Source organism: Myxocyprinus asiaticus, chromosome 34 (assembly GCF_019703515.2).
Source record: "Myxocyprinus asiaticus isolate MX2 ecotype Aquarium Trade chromosome 34, UBuf_Myxa_2, whole genome shotgun sequence".
NCBI lineage: Eukaryota > Metazoa > Chordata > Actinopteri > Cypriniformes > Catostomidae > Myxocyprinus > Myxocyprinus asiaticus.
Genome location: NC_059377.1, coordinates 21,506,099 through 21,523,600, shown reverse-complemented (window position 1 = coordinate 21,523,600; position 17,502 = coordinate 21,506,099).

The window sequence follows — 17,502 nt, the reverse complement described above, 5'->3', positions numbered from 1 at the left end:
GTATATTGAATGATGTCACCACCCTCATTACAAATCACAATTTAAGGCATGTATTGAATACTGTGCACAACCGCTTCACGGTGGTGAGCGGCACTCAGTCTCATCTAGCGAGCGAGCCGACACAGTTTTCCCGCTCTGCGGATGAGGGTTGGGCCCTCTCTGCCATGTCTGACTGGGTTTTAAAAATGGTCGGACACAGCTGCACAATTCAGTTCATATGCTGGCCACCTTGCTCCCAGTGTGATGTTAATCTTCCCTTCCGAATTCACTAAATAGGGAAATTAATTATTACTTATCACACTTGAGGTGTGTATTGGATGCTATCACCGCCATGTGTGGTCTGTGACATCATAATTATTTTCCTTCCTCCGGGACCGGGATGTTACTCAAAATTTTGTTTCTGTGTATGGCATTCAATAAGAATGTTCTCACAAAAGAGCAAAGCACTCATTGCATGAGTTGCACACACATTCTGCTACACGCTCCAATATGGAACACTAAAAGGGTCATACTTCACTAATGGTGTCCCATTTTTCAGTGTCTGTCTCAGTTCAGGCTGGGGAGCCTGAACACTTCCACTAAAGCTGTTTCAAAAATCATTGGGGCTTATGGTGGTTGCATATGCCATCATTCCATTAGGTCTTTTACACATGAGACCTCTTCAGTGCTGGCTCAAGCACTGTGTGCCACGGAATGCCTGGCTCCAAGGACGCATGTGCATTGCTATATCTTGATGCTGCCTAGCTGCTATAGCAACTTGGACAGCTCCTGCTTTTTATCAGCAAGGTGTCATGCTGGGGCAGGTTTTCAGAAGTAAAGTGGTGACTATGGATGCTTTCAAGACAGGTTGGGGTGCATTGTGCAATGGACGCCCGGCCTTCGGTACCTGGACAGGTGCGAGTAGGGCGTGGCACATCAACTGCCTGGAGCTGTCACCTGTTTTCCTAGTCTTGAAGGCTTTTCAATCTGAAATAGTGAATTATCATGTTCTGATTCGATCGGACAACACAACAGTTGTGGCATACATAAACCACCAAGTCGGAATTAGTTCCCTGCCAATGATGAGACTGACGCTTCACCTCCTCCTGTGGAGCGAGCGCCATCTCCTCTCCCTGTGGGCAACATTTGTCCCTGGCCGTCTGAATTATGGTGCAGACCTATTGTCATGCCAATGAGCAATGCTGAGCGAATGGAGACTTCATCCTCAGACTGTCCTGAGGATTTGGCTGGTACTCCAAGTCCGTTAGAAGTGGATGCAATGGCCCACAAAAGACCTGCAAAACGCAAATATGCATTTCCTCTGGTGTGCCTCCTTCACTCTGTCATATACAAAGTCCGAGAGGACAAGGAAACGATTCTATTGGTTGGCCCGAAGTGGCCCAATCAGTCCTGGTTTACAGAAATGATAGAGATTCTGGATGGCTCTCCATGGAAAATACCGCTGAGGGGAGATAGCCCCCTCCTCGGTCAATCTTATGGTGGGCGGCAGGAGCCAGGTAAGTGCTTCGATGTCCCTGGACCCTCGACGTGGCACCTCAAGATCCGCCCTGTCGTAGTATGAGACTGCTTCAGCACTGACTTCAGACTCGAGTCCCGAGATGGGCATTACGCCGCGGGACACATTGTGTGACCATCACGCCGATCTGTCGCCGCCTCTTCAGCACTTTGACCGACCTTGCATTTCTATGGGCAGGGGTTCCCCTAGAGCAGGTCTCCAGGTGTGTCGTTGTTACAACAGATGCCTCCAAAACAGGCTGGGGCAACGTATGCAATGGGCACACAGCCGCCGGCTCCTGGAATGGCCTGCGGCTGTGTTGGCACATCAACTGCCTAGAGTTGTTGGCAGTACTGCTCGCCCTGCGGAGGTTTCGGCTGTTGATTCAGGGCAAGCACATGTTGGTCCGGACAGACAGCACAGCGATGGTAGTGTACATCAACTGCCAAGGCGGTGTACTCTCCCAATGCATGTCACAACTCACCCGCCGTCTCCTCCTCTGGAGTCAGCAGTGCCTCAAGACGCTACGAGCCACTCACATCCCGGGCGACCTCAACACCGCAGCGGACGCGCTGTCATGTCAGGTTACCCTCAGGGGAGAGTGGAGACTCCACCCTCAGGTGGTCCAGCTGATTTGGAGTTGATTCGGTCAAGCACAGGTAGACCTGTTTGCTTCCCGGGAATCCTCCCACTGCCCACTTTGGTACGCCCTGACCGAGGCACCCCTCGGTATAGATGTGCTGGCACACAGCTGGGCCCCTGGACTATGAAAATATGCATTTCCCCCAATGAGCCTACTTGCACAGACCCTGTGCAAGGTCAGGGATGACGAGGAGCAGATCATCCTAGTAGCACCCTACTGGCCCATCCAGATGTCAGATCTCATGATCCTCACGACAGCCCCCCCCCCCGGCGAATTCCCCTGAGGAAGGACCTTCTTTCTCAGGGACGGGGCACCATCTGGCACCTGTGACCAGACCTATGGAATCTCAACGTCTGGCCCCTGGATGGGATGCAGAAGACCTAAGTGGCCTACCACCCGCGGTGGTAGACACAATCACTCAGGCTAGAGCTCACTCTACGAGGCGCCTGTATGCCTTGAAGTGGCGTCTGTTCGCTAAGTGGTGTTCTTTCCGAAGCGAAGACCCCCAGAGATGCGCAGTCAGATCAGTGCTTTCCTTCCTGCAGGAGAGGCTGGAGGGGCGGCTGTCCCCCTCCACCCTGAAGGTGAATGTAGCCGCTATTTCAGCTCATCACGATGCAGTAGATGGTAAGTATTTGGGGAAGCACGACTTGATCATCAGGTTCCTGAGAGGCACTAGGAGGTTGAATCCCTCCAAACCGTGCCTCGTCCCCTCGTGGGACCTCTGTAGTCCTTCGGGGTCTTGGAGTTAGCTGAGCTTAAGGCACTCTCTTTGAATACTGCCCTCCTGACTGCGCTCACTTCCATCAAAAGGGTAGGGGACCTGCAGGCGTTCTCTGTCAGCGAATCGTGCCTGGAGATCGGTCCGGGTTACTCTCATGTGATTCTGAGACCCCAACAGGGCTATGTGCCCAAGGTTCCCATGACCCCTTTTAGGGATCAGGTGGTGAACCTGCAAGCGCTGCCCCAGGAGGAGGCAGACCCAGCCTTGGTGTTGCTGTGTCTGGTGCGAGCTTTACGCATCTATTTGGATTGCACACAGAGCCTTAGAAGCTCTGAGAAGCTCTTTGTTTGCTTTGGTGGACAGCGGAAAGGAAGAGCTGTCTCCAAACAGAGGATTGCCCACTGGGTCATTGACGCCATCGCGATGGCATATCAGGCTCAGGACATGCCACCCCCTGCGGGGTAACGAGCCCACTCCACCAGGAGTGTGGCGGCCTCCTGGGCCCTGGCCAATGGCGCCTCTTTGGCAAACATCTGCAGAGCAGTGGGCTGGGCAACATATTTGCGAGGTTCTACAGTCTCCGGGTTGAGCTGGTCTCGTCCCGTGTATTGGCAGGTACGAGCAGTTAAGTTCACTGGCCGGGTGTACCACTTGCGCATAGCGTCTTTCCCCTCTCTTGAGGTGAAGACGTGTGCTCTTGACTCCCAGTCGTGTTCACAGACTGTGATTCCTGGATGACTTTCCTCCTTAGCCCTCTGGCAGTTGAGTTTGCGGAGAAACTCGCTGACCGGCCCAGTACGTGCGCTAATGAGCCCCTGTACTGAGGTAGGTGCTCCACATGCACTGGTTCCCCGAAAGCGACCTCATGTGATATCTTCCGCAAAATCGTTTCCCTGGTGGCAAACTGCATCTTCCTTGGGCAGAGGCCCCTCTGCCCCCGGTCGCCATGCTCTGTAGAAACTCCTCCCCCTTCGGGTAGGACCTACCATGGGACCTCTCTACATGACATACTTCTGACAAGACTCAGTAAGACCATGTGACGTATTCCACTCAAAATATCCCCCCCCTTTTTGAGCAGGGTGTGGTCTCCGTGGTGTCTTCCCTTTGGGAGGGACACCCCCCAACGCAGACACTTATGGCTCCCAGTCAGTTAACTTGGGTGGTTGACTTGTTCCTGATGGACCGTTCGATACTCATAAGAGCGTTGGGGGAGGTTAAGTGATGGCCTGGTGCGCTGGCCACGAGGCACACAGCAGTCTGCCCGTCACACACCGCCACATAACACAGTTCAGCTAGTTGTGGCGTTTTGTATAGGGACCCCTAGTGTCACTACATCGACACAACATCGAGTGAGTGACAGATAGGAAACGTCCTGGTTACTTTCGTAACCTCCGTTCCCTGATTGAGGGAATGAGACGTTGTGTCCCTCTTGCCACAACGCTGAACTACCCACTGAAATGGCCGGAACCTGGTCTCGGCTACTCAGCACAAAAAAAATGAGTGGTTGCATACCAGCTCCTTTTATACCCGTATGTCCGGGGGAGTGGCATGCAAATTCCACTCGCCAATTCTCACTGGCCTTTTTAAAAAAAAGCAGAGGTGTTTGGGGCTCCCAAGTGTGACCCCTTGTGTCACTACATTGACACAACGTCTCATTCCCTCCATCAGGGAACGGAGGATATGAAAGTAACCAGGACGTATTCCATGCATCACCGGGTTGTGAAACAAAAGTTACTCCAACAACCAATGTGTAGGAACTTCAAAATCTCATCTAAAATTAAAAGTCCTCATACATGCTTGTAACAGGGAGCAGTAATATGGGGTACTCCCGATCAGTATCAGTTCAACATTTTGAAGTTTTATCCAAAAAGCTGTGAAACCACTTTATTGGATAATTATCAGGCGGATTTGGAAAACTTTATTAATAATCCGAGGGCGAACTTTGAATTGGACATTCCTGACAATTTACGCCGGTGGCCGCTCGATGTTTCCCTCAGAAGGCGCAGGAGAACATGCAGGAGAAGACATGGAAATGAGGGGGGATCACCATCAGACTGAAAGCACATTTGTAGGCTAGTTACTTATCTAGCCCTGCTTCCTATGCATGGAAGATGGACCATAGCGGCTCTTTTACATGGCACCCGCTGGATTTACCCTTCCGTTGGCTTCGACCTCTTCTCGCCGAAATCCTGAATGCGTCCTCCCGAGATCCCTCTCCCCGGATTGGTCTCCACTTCCGTCGGGGTGGAGTAACTCCTGCAAACCTCTGCTCCTTGGATAAAGGCACAGACTCCTCCAGCGTCATTTCTCCTCCAAAAATGGCTTTGATCAATGCACGTTCCTTGGTCAACAAGACATTTTTACTTCTCCACTCACAAGTTGGACTTCATGTTCATTACTGAAACCTGGATAAAGGTGGAAGAAATAAGTCCTTTTGCTGATCTGTTTCCTGTAGACTCTACATTTTTTAATGCCCCTTGACTTACTGGACGTGGGGGTGGGTTAGCGGTCATTTTAAAAAACACTTTTAAGACACTCTGCCAGGCTGTATCGTGTACTGTGTATTCTAGCTTCGAAGCTCAGCTATTACGGCTGGATTGGAATGGACCGGTGATGCTAGCGGTGGTTTATCAACCTTCCACACTCAGTGAAAGATTTTATACATGAATTCACAGAATTTGTGGGAAATATTACTACAAAATGTGACTGCTTTTTACTGGTTGGTGACTTTAACATCCATGTGTGCTGTCAGTCAAAATAATTATCGAAGGAGTTCCTCAGCCTTATTGACTTTTTTAATCTAGTCCTGTGGATAAAGGAACCCACACACATTCATGGTCATACTCTAGACTTGGTTCTTTCATATGGTTTGTCCATTGCTGATATAGAAGTCTCGGATATGTTGTTATCCGTTCACCTGCCGATATTATTTTATATGTCTCTCCCTATGCTCACTCAAAGAGCAACTCAAGATGAAGAACTGGTCCGTTATTACTCTCCTCATTTCTGTGAGGACTTCAATCAGTGTTTTAATATGACCAGTACATCACTGTCCCTCGAATCTCTATTACCTGATCTGGATGCTGACCACCACCTCAGGTTGCTAAACTCTGCATGGTTGGACGTTTTAAATGCTACTGCACCACTTAAGCACTGTAAATCGAAATCCAGATCTGAACCATGGCTCATCTCCATTACTCGTTCTTCTAGACAAGCGTGCAGAAGAGCTGAGCGTAAATGGAAAAGGACAAACTTCAGGTTTCTTTCGAAATATTGAAAGACTGCTTATTGGTGTACCAGAGAACTGTAAAATCAGCAAAGGCTGCTTACTTTTCTAATTTAATTACAAACAATCACCATCGTCCCAAGGTTTTGCTTTCTGTTATAACTTCTGTTTTGAAACCCCCTGTTAATGTTATACCTAATCCTTCTGATGTACTACGTGAAAGTTTCTTGAGATTTTTTGGTGACAAAATTACTAACTTAAGATAGCAGTTAATGCCTTGCGCTGAGGATCAATTAAATTCAATGCAGTCACTAGCCTCATGGGATGCCTTTGACCTTATCACGTTACACACAGTTATAGAAATAACTGCCAGTCTTAAAACTTCCTTTTGCCCCCATGATATTATTCATCCTCTGTACTTTAAACAAATAGCAGACTCAGTAGGTCCTGGTCTGGTGTCCTTTTTGAATAAATGTCTGTTTACAGGGTCCATCCCTGACTGCCTCAAAATTGCAGCTGTCACTCCTTTGCTCAAGAAGCCTTCACTAGATGCATCTGTTTTAAATAATTTCCGACCAATCTCTGTCTTACCCTTTATTTCCAAACTAATGGAAAAGATTTTGCTTATGCAGCTTCAGGTATTTCTTAAGAACAACCAAAGTTTTGAAACCTTTCAGTCTGGTTTTAAATCTTCACATTGCACAGAATCTGCTCTTCTTAGAGTTTTAAATGGCATTTTAGTAGCTACAGATTCAGGTGATACTGTGATTTTAGTTCTTTTAGATCTGACTTCAGCGTTTGATACTGTTGCTCATGCTATACTGCTCTCCAGACTAGAATCGTGTGTGGGCTTAAAAGGGAATGTTCTTAAATGGTTTAAATCCTATTTAACTGATAGAACGTTCTCTGTCAAGCTGGGCAAATGTACCTCTTCTATGGCCCACCTTACCTGTGGTGTGCCACAGGGCTCTGTTCTTGTGCCAGCACTTTTTTCTCTATATATGCTCCCTCTGGGTTCCATTATCATAAAGCATGGTATCTCCTACCACTTCTGTGCTGATGACACTCAAATCTACTTACCGGTTAAACAAAATGATCACATTGCAATACAATCTCCTTTAGCTTGCCTGAAGGAAATAAAAGGTTGGCTAGCCAAAAACTTTTTATTTTTGAATGAAGATAAGACAAAAGTCATTGTCTTCGGTCCTACAGACAATTTTGATGTCAGTAATGCTGATTGCGGAAATCTTAATGCTTTTCTCTCTCCTCAAGTATGGAACCTGGGTGTCCAGTTTGATAGCCAGCTGAAATTTGACAAACATATTAGTGCTGTCATAGGTTCCAGTTTCTTTCAGCTACTCTCTAAAGTTAAACCCTTTTTGTCGGAGAAAACGTTAGAGATAGCAGTTCATGCCTTCATCACTTCTCGTCTGGACTACTGTAATTCTCTCTATTGTGGAATTTCCAAATCTCTAATTGCTCAACTCCAATTAGTTCAAAATGCAGCAGCAAAATTTCTCAAAGAAGGTCGGAAGTATGATCATGTTACCCACATTTTAAAATAACTTCACTGGCTGTTCAAGCTAGAATTGATTTTAAAATTCTCGTTTGTTTATAAATCATTACACAACCAAGCTCCCAGTTACTTGTCAGACTTACTACATCCTTACAATCCACCTAGAAGTCTGAGATCCGGTGATCAATATCTCCTCGATGTCCCATGCTCGAGGCTAAAGTGCAGAGGAGGGAGAGTCTTTTCGGTTGTGGGTCCTATTTTATGGAATAGTTTGCCTATCAGTATCAGATTGTCACCTTCAATATCTGTTTTTAAATCTTCTCTTAAAACTCATCTCTTTTCACTGGCTTTTAATAGTATGTAATGTCCTGGTCTTGAATTGTTGTGTGTTTTTATAATTTTGTATTGTACAGCACTTTGGTCAGCCTTGATGCTGTTTTTAAATGTGCTATATAAATAAAAGAACTTGAACTTGAACTTTTTGTATATTTGTGACCAAGTCGCCCAGAGGCATGATCCAATTTAAAAAAAATAAGCACTTGGAGCATCAATTTCCTTGATTGAACATATTTTGGACCTTATTAAAGCACCTTTAACTTGTTCTTGCAAAAACTGTTGAAGTTCTAGCCTTTTTTTATTTAGCTCAGCACTTTTTTTAATCTCTTCTTCACTGACTGTCAACACTTTTTCCAGTTCACCTATTTCATCCTGTAACTTTTGAACTGTAGCTTTAAATTTACATGACATTTGAGAAACATAATTTTTACAAAACTTTTGCATTTGTATTTTTCCAGCTTTCCACCATTTACTTTTTATTTCATAATTATTCTTTTGTAACCTCCATTCTTTCCACAACCATGCAAACCTCTCACAAAAATATTTGACATTGAACAATATTGATTTAAAATGCCATTACTAAAGTTTCTTTACAGAAGTTGTTTTGTTTATGTCAATAGTTACCATATGGTGATCAGAAAAAAGAATGGCAGCATTCATTACTCTGTTATTAAAACTCCTGCTCAAATATACTATATCTAATCTGGCACCACTAACTATATTATCATTCCTTTTTAACCAAGTATATTGTCTTATCCCATTATTTCTACTTCTCCAAACATTATTCACTCTTGAATTACACTGGAAACAATTCCAGTCTCCAGTCATAACTACAAAGATATCATAATCAATTTGATGAACAGAGTTCTTATTTTTTTTAAACAATGCAACCCGCTCTGATCCAATATTTGGCGCATACACATTTATAAACAAAACCTTTATGCCTACCACTTCAGCCTTAATCATTAGTGTACTCTTCCACTTTTAAAATATCAACAGTCAGTCTTTCTGAGAATAAAACTGAAACCCCAACACTCACATTTGAACCATGACTAAGAGCATACTTCCCCTCTCACCACATACCCCATTCTACCTTATTAGATCTGTCAGAATATGTTTCTTGTAACATCACTATATCAATATTCCTAACTTTCATAAACTCAGATAACACTGCTCTCTTATTCTGATCTCTTGCTCCATTTATATTTAAAGAACCTATTCTTATAAGCTCCATATAAAAGAGAAAGATATTAAAAAAAGAACAGAAGTTGTAAGAAAAGTGAAGACACCCAGTGAAACTGACACATTTTACTTACTTATTTGAAGATAAACCCTTACACTTCCTTAATTTAGTCAGTATCTTTTTTAAATGGAATATATTTTTTCTCATTCAGATAATCAAGTCATACATTACATTGCAACCTTGTTACAGATATTAAAAATGTATCCACATCAGGAAAAAAATATTTGATATCTAGAGTTTTGCCAAATGTTTAATCTAAAAAATCATTGATTACTTGGATAGAATAAAACGATCCTTCTTCAGCTTGTGAACTGATTTCAGAGACACCTGATATCTGTGAAAGTGTATCTTTGTCTCTCATTTCTGCCTGACTATCATCATCCAGTACCTCAGCTGCTAGTATTTTTTATTTAGCAGATACGTTAACGTTATTCATCGCGTTACTATCAGTACGCTTTATTTCAACACTCCACTCATCTCCTTCAACAGTATTCTGTACCTCAGTAGTCTTGCCTACATTTTCTGTCTCATAATCCTGTTCATCAACTTCATTTGCATTCTCATTTACTCCGGTCATGGCCTGTCTTACCTCACTCACACTTTTGACTATTTCAATCTGTTTATCTACTGTTCCCTCTTTGGACTTCTCACCTTCACGTCGATATAAACTTTCTGCGTTACCCTCAGCACTAGTGCTTACATGAGACTTGTGTGGACACGCAAACTGTTTGTGCCCAATGTCACTGCACTCAAAACATTTCATTTCATACTTCACGTAGTCGCATAAATCATAAATAACTTACCTTCATTCCAGACACGGAAAGAACTGTCCAATGTAGGCTCCTTCGAAAACATAAACACTTGCCATCCAAATGACATAACGTGTTTCAATGCCAAAATTCTGCATCCCAATGAAATGGCTTTGAACGGAGTAGCAAGCCTACTAAAGCGAGTAAGTTCTCGTTCAATGACATCATCATGAATGAATGGTGGCACTCTGAAAATCGTAACTTTCGATGTTAAAGCGGCCAGTGGAAAAACTTGATAAAAATTTTAATTAACAATAATCCACTCTCATTCATCCTTAAGAAACACTACCACTGCTTTGTACATTCTTGATGCTGATGATATGTTTTCACATCCAATTTGTTCCCCCACTGCCACCAAAATCTCCTCCACTGTTACACCTTGCTCTGGCATGCACTTGATCCCATGGCGGAGCAAAAGAGACGATGCACGTTCACTTGGGAGCGACGCCATTCCCATGCTCAACTGGGAATCAACGGTCAAAAGAAGCTAAACACTAATTAAAATTAACCATTACTTTATTATTACTCTACTAAACATTAATTTTCCAGAGCTAACATGTCCTAGAGAAAACCACACACACAAACACTACACACACACACACACACACACACACACACACACAGACAGCCATTTATACAAACGAGGAGATGCTGCAGCATAAACACAAGGGAGACTGCATACTGTAAGAATAATATTCAGTACAATACAATTACACAACCTTTAAATACCACCGATTGCCCTGCATCATTTTCCTATATTTGAAGCGAGAGCCAAAGGCAGTTATTTCTATTTTTGCTCCCCAGTCGCAACGCAAATGACTGTAGCCCATGGTTAAATCAATAGTGCTGTTGAGTACTGTAACCGATGCAGGAGTCAGTGCAGGCAAAATGATTAGAAATGTTCCATCTGTATTACTGATTCAGCTCACTGCAGAGTGCACCAGTGGAGGCTAATACTGCAGGATAAAACAAAAGAGATGACAGACAGACAGACAAACAGCTAGATAGCTAGATAGATAGATAGATAGATAGATGCTCATCTCAGGATTTTCAATAATTATTTGACCTCCCCTTCAACTAAAAACAAAGTGCTCCCACAGCAACCAAGTGCAATTATGGTATGTTGGGAGGGAATAATAAATTCAAAGAGATGGAGTGATGATAAAGAGGTAATAATCACTTATGATTAATGTAAAGAAAAGTGAGTTAGCATGTACAAAAGAGATATTGGAGCAACATGATGCTGGAAAAAAAAGGGGGTGGGGGTGGGTGTGGAGTTCAGGGAACATGAGGTCCCATTGCTGTATGAAACAGCAGCTGAGGGGCAGATGGAGCAGTGTGTAAGATGAAGTGTTTTTTCTATGTGTTTGAGGGCTTGACATGTTCCACAGCTTTCTGGCCTGCTGCCTCATCTTGAGCTCCATGGATCAGCACAATGCATCTGGATAAGCCCTCAGTCGTGTGTTACCTCACCAACACCACATAGACACATCTCAACATGGCAAAATGCTTTCAGAGTTTCAGACAAAAACACTGCATCTTAACATTTCATCTATACGCTTTGAGGCCATCAACAGTATATGATAGTGTACTTCTAAAAGTTGACAAAACTAACTAACTAGCAGGTATTTTTGCATTTTAATTTTCCAGTCTTTCTCTTCCAGGAAAACAGATAAAAAATAGTGATGACTCATCTTGCACTCACTCATTTAGTCTGATCAAATGCTCTCTAGAACCAGAACGGCCCTCCTCCTCATACCACCTCACACCGACTAGCAATAGCAAGTAGCAAACAATGGCTGTGTCATAACAAAAAGCTATTGGCTATTTAAAAGAGTTAGGAAATAGGAGGGAATATAATAGGAAATACATTAAATAAAATGTCAAAGGAAAAAAACTGCACTCGACAAAAATATCAGGCTGGAAACAAACTAAATCTGAAGATGTTGTATTACCATTTTAGCATCAAATAAACCACTTATGTGATGTGTTTTCTTTTATAATGCTAGAAATTGGCAGAGAATAGCTCCATTTTCCCTGAGGAGCAATCTAACAAGAGACAAGACTCTCTCTCTCTCTGTCTGTCTCTCAGAAGCTACAGATACATGATTGTACAAATTTGATTCCATGACAGCACAGTGCAGTATATTCTGCAACTTTCAAGTGAACATCTGTCAGATTAACTACACTGAAATGTGCATCTACTGACAGAAGAGGTGCTGACTTGTTCTGACGCTCCTGGACCCACAGCACTATATTAAACCAACATCCACTAGACTGAGATAGAAAGATATGCAATATGTAGAAATAATATCTGACTAAAGTAATGGTTCTGCAGAGTCATTTTGCTAGGACCACAAAATACCCTGACAAAAACGAAGATATATAACAGCTCCTAAATGTATATTCTGTATGGAGTCCAAGGAGTGTATTTTATTTCAAGGTGAAGTGTGTAATTTCTGCACAACTAGTGTCACCAAATAGAATTGAACAATAATGACTGTTTTCAAACAGGTTTCCAAAATACACCCCGGTCTGCCATTGGTAAAAAAAAAAAAAAATAAAAAAAAAACGAATAGCCCCTTATATGTGGGTCAAAATTGCACAGCAGTCTTTTTGACTATAATTTGTGGTCTTTTGATCAGCTACTCCAGCTATTCCTCAATTAAGGTGACTTTGACCATGTGAACTGATTTTTTAAATATTTAGTTAAATATTTTTAATTATTTGAGAATTTGCATCAGTACCCTTAGAAGACATTTGTTGGTCCTTTAAGACCAATATGTGTTTTCTATGGTATTTTACGCATTTAACGCTGGTACTCTTACAATATATTGATTTTTTTTTTTTATAGTTATATATAAATATATATTAATTTTCCCTTTAAAAACTTCCCCTAACAATATCCAGTATCTGCACACTCTAGGCAATTCTATAGCAATTTTCAAATTAATCTCCATTTTTAGTGCATGAGACAGACATTATTTTATTTATTTATTTATTTTTTTTTTGGGGATTTTTCCCCTTTTTCTCCCAATTTGGAATGCCCAATTCCCAATGCGCTCTAAGTCCTTGTGGTCGCATAGTGATTCGCCTCAGTCCAGGTGGCGGAGGATGAATCCCAGTTGCCTCCACATCTGAGACAGTCAACCCGCGCATCTTATCACGTGGCTTGTTGAGCGCGTTGCCATGGAGACATAGCACGTGTGGAGGCTTCACGCCATCCACCGCAGCAACCACGCTCAATTCACCATGCACCCCACCGAGAACAAACCACATTATAGTGACCATGAGGAGGTTACCCCATGTGACTCTACCCTCCCTAGCAACCGGGCCAATTTAGTTGCTTAGGAGACCTGGCTGGAGTCACTCAGCACGCCCTGGGATTCGAACTAGCAAACTAGCAATCTCCAGGGGTGGTAGCCAGCGTATTTTACCACTGAGCTACCCAGGCCCCCTTGAGACAGACATTATTAAGAAAAATAGTGATGAGAGAACAAGAAACTATTGTGAAAGAATTTATGTTGTCCTCAGGGAAAGGAGGAGATAATACATATATTATGTAGGAAAATGTTGATAAAGTAGTGCAGTAGCTGAAGTGATATTTTCAATATCTTTATGCAATACATTTGTAACATTGTGTTTTGCTTTTCTGGTACAAGTTAAGATTGTTGGGCCTCATGTATTCAGATAGAAGACAAAGGCAGGCCTAACACAGTCGTAAAACCTAACTCAGGCCCACATACCAAGTCATAAATCTTACTGATAAAAACCGCACCAAAATCAAACAAAGGGAGTCCAAAACAGACTACAAACAAAGAGAGTCCAAAACAGACTACAAATCCCATGAAGCCTTGCTCACTAAAGGATCGAACTCTCAACTCCTATTGGATGAGGCACACGACAGAAAGCACCTCAACCATGACATCGTCAGGAGTAGAAATACCTCTGAAATGCTTCCGGGATTTGCTTCAAGCACCTTTGCTCGCCGTGTGTAGACGCAGCTTATCGCTGCTCTCAGGTGTAGCCTCGTGGCACAAGGAAGTAACGTCCGACTTGAAACTGTGGCCATACAATCTCCATCTTTCTGGATGAGTTGAGATTACTCTGTGTTCCACCGAACACTCTAACGGATCCAAAGGAGACCTCTTCAGAAGTGAAGAGATAAAAGATTTCTCTTCCATCTTCAATCAAGTCGACGTCGCTGATTTCTCCGCCAGCCTGCCGAGAATCAGCAGCCGTACCGCCCGCCGACAGAGCGAGGAAACGGCCTCCCATCATCACCCGAGCCTCGAGGAACCGAGTCAGAGTTAAAGGACGGATGAACACACATTCTGCATCCTCATGCGATTCAAGTAAGAGGTTTTCGTCTGGGCAGAGATAGAATATTATAGTGTGTTATTCTTGTGTATCAAGGTTATTGCTTGTACAGTTTACGGACCGCCATGTCCGCTCATTGCGGCTAATACTCAGGGTATTAACTATCATGAATGAGATTTGCTGTATTGTAGTCCAACCACATTGGACTGTTGTGCATTTCTGCCATCGCGGGTGAGACCAGCAAACTGAGTTTATCCATTAAAGAATCAAAGACAGCGGGACGGTTTACGAGCCGCCCACCGCGTCTCTGAGTGATAAACTAACAGCTGCTTTCTCTCCCACTATCGCAAAACTGGCTTTGGGGCCATCACTTAATTCTCTCTCTCTCTCTCTCTCTCTCTCTCTCTCTCTCGTACTAACCACACACACACACACATGCGACCCCTCACAAACATTCTCGCACACATTTTTGGCTATTCGATAGCTTCGTGATAAAGCTCAGCTTTGTCCCTAAGCTATCGTACAAGCAGATACACACGGTAACTGGTAGATGCCATTGACTGGTTTCTCTCTGCCCACATTTGCGGCCATATTCTCTGGCCGGAAGTCTCGCGTGACATACTCTCCACGAGAGTCATGTCCGCCATTTTGTGCGCGTCCCTCCTTACAAACACACACACCCTCATGTGTTATAGGATTATTTTGATTTCCATATCTAATCATATCACTGTTTAGTTTGTAGTTGTAAGTCGGAAGTTTATTGACTGCATTGTATTAATTATTAATTGATATTACTGCATAAATAAACTTTGTTTATATTACAAAGAGAAGTGTTTTGGTTTGTTTTGCATATACCTGTGTCATGCTGACGGGATGTCAGTGCTCGGATTCAAGCCTTCATTCATTGTTTTTTTCCCGAAAATCGATATTCTTCGGATGTTGATTTTCCTAAGAAAACAATCTAATATTGAGACTGTTATACTATCTGGTTATTAGTCCCTGATTCCAGGGTGGTGCCCTGTCAATATTAATCCTTATTAATATTCTATTGATTTTTGATAATTGATAATTATCTATGATGATTGTTGATTTTGAAGGATCAATAAGCTAGTGTTGATTTTAATTAATGTTTCGTCGATGTTAATGATTGGTGATTATCTTTGATAATTGTTGATTTAAAGGATTAAAAAAGCTAACACTGATTCTCATCAATGTTCTACTGATTTTAATAATTAATAATTATCTTTGATAATTATTAATTATTGCTAATAACCAAACCCACTCCTAAACATAGCACACTACATTTACTGGAGCCCCATATGAGGTTTTAATGAGTTAGATTCAATTAATTAATTTAAATATTAATTAATAACTAAATAAATAATTATTAATTATTTCTGATAGTAACACTGATCTAAACAACCAGTAAAGCCTTACAAGATTAATATCTTGGTTAAATCACAACATCCTGGATTATTTATGTTTATTGTTTAAAAGGTAAGATTATCATTCTATTTTTGTAATAATAAATTGTCTCATTCTGTTACCATCCCATGGTGTGACAATAATACAAAATAAATAAAAAAAAAAAACATACATACATAAGTAATATACAGTACACACGAGTGTGCAACATGTTTCCTTTACACACACACACACACACACACACACTCACACACACCTGATGGACTCAATTTACTAGTTGTGTGTCCCACGTGCTTGTATTTCCCGCTGAAAAACAGCCCTCTTATAATGCTACAATAACAATCATTTAAAGAGCAGCACAACTGGCGAGTCTCTCCATACACTTTGTCTTTAGTCTGGTACAAACACAGGAGTGTGTTGGGTACAGTACTGTGGTGGTATGATTTGCAGCAGTAATATAATTGTGCTGGGTCCCAAAATATTCTCTCTCTCTGCAGGATAATTTCAAACAGAGAAACAACAAAGCTACAATCACATGTAGACTTGTTGGTACATTTGGGTTCATATTCATGAAAGAGTTGAAATAGATGCCCATCTCTATCTCATACATACACACAATTTATGAGCTGCAAGACACAGGGAATCTAAGACTGAAATAGATTCAAAATAACAGAGTGTTCCCTATCTGTCATTCACTCGACGTTGTGTCGATGTAGTGACACTAGTGGTCACTCTTGGGAGCCCCAAAAACCTCTGATCTTTTTTTAAAAGGCCAAAGAGAATTGGCAAATGGAATTTGCATGCCACTGCCCTGGACATACGGGTATAAAAGGAGCTGGTATGCAACCACTCATTCAGATTTTCTCTTCGGAGCCGAATGGTTCTATTCATTGAGCTGAATTCATCCACCGAGTTCATTCACCTCTCTCTGCTAGATCTTACGGCGCATTTCAGCGGCTTCTCCCCCTCTGCATCTGTGGTTTGCAGAGAATGCCCCTGGGCGCTTCGGCAGAACATTTAAAAAGAGTATATTCAAATAGAGTATATTTTCTTTCTGAAAGAGAATATGTTTAAAGACGCATCTTTTTAAAGATGCCTTTCCGTTTGTGTGTTATTCCTGGTTGCAGTCATTATCTCTCCACTTCCAACGGCCACAATCACTGTCTTACGTGTCTGGGCGCTGCTCACGCGGAGACATCTTTCGTGGATGGATCATGTCCTCATTGCGAGAACATGACCATAGCCGCGCCCTGCCCCCGTTCCTTTCTTCCCGGAAGTGCATGAGGAACTGACAAGATCATGGGAGGCACCTTTTACTGCCCGGTCCCGATCTTTCAGCTACCCCACTCTCCCCATTCGATGATCCCCCAGGTGGATAAGGCGCTCGCGGTGCAAAAAAAGAAAAAAAGAAAAAATCTTATGTCCACAGAGCACTGCCACCTGGCGCAGGCACCCGAGACTCCCGTCCAGGGCCTGTAGGTTTACGTCGTCCCTGATGGCTAGGGCCTACCGTGCCGCTGGACAAGCCGCCTCCGCCCTGCACGCCATGGCTCTCCAGCAAGTACACCAAGCCAAGGCGCTAAAAGAACTCCACGAGGGTAGTTCTGACCCGGGATTGATGCAGGAACTGTGCTCAACAACCGACCTCGCTCTCCAGGCGACGAAGGTCACGGCGCGGTCTCTCGGCAGATGATGTCCACCCTCGTAGTCCAGGAGCGCCACCTTTGGCTCAACTTGGTTGAGATGCGAGAGAATGACAAGGCAC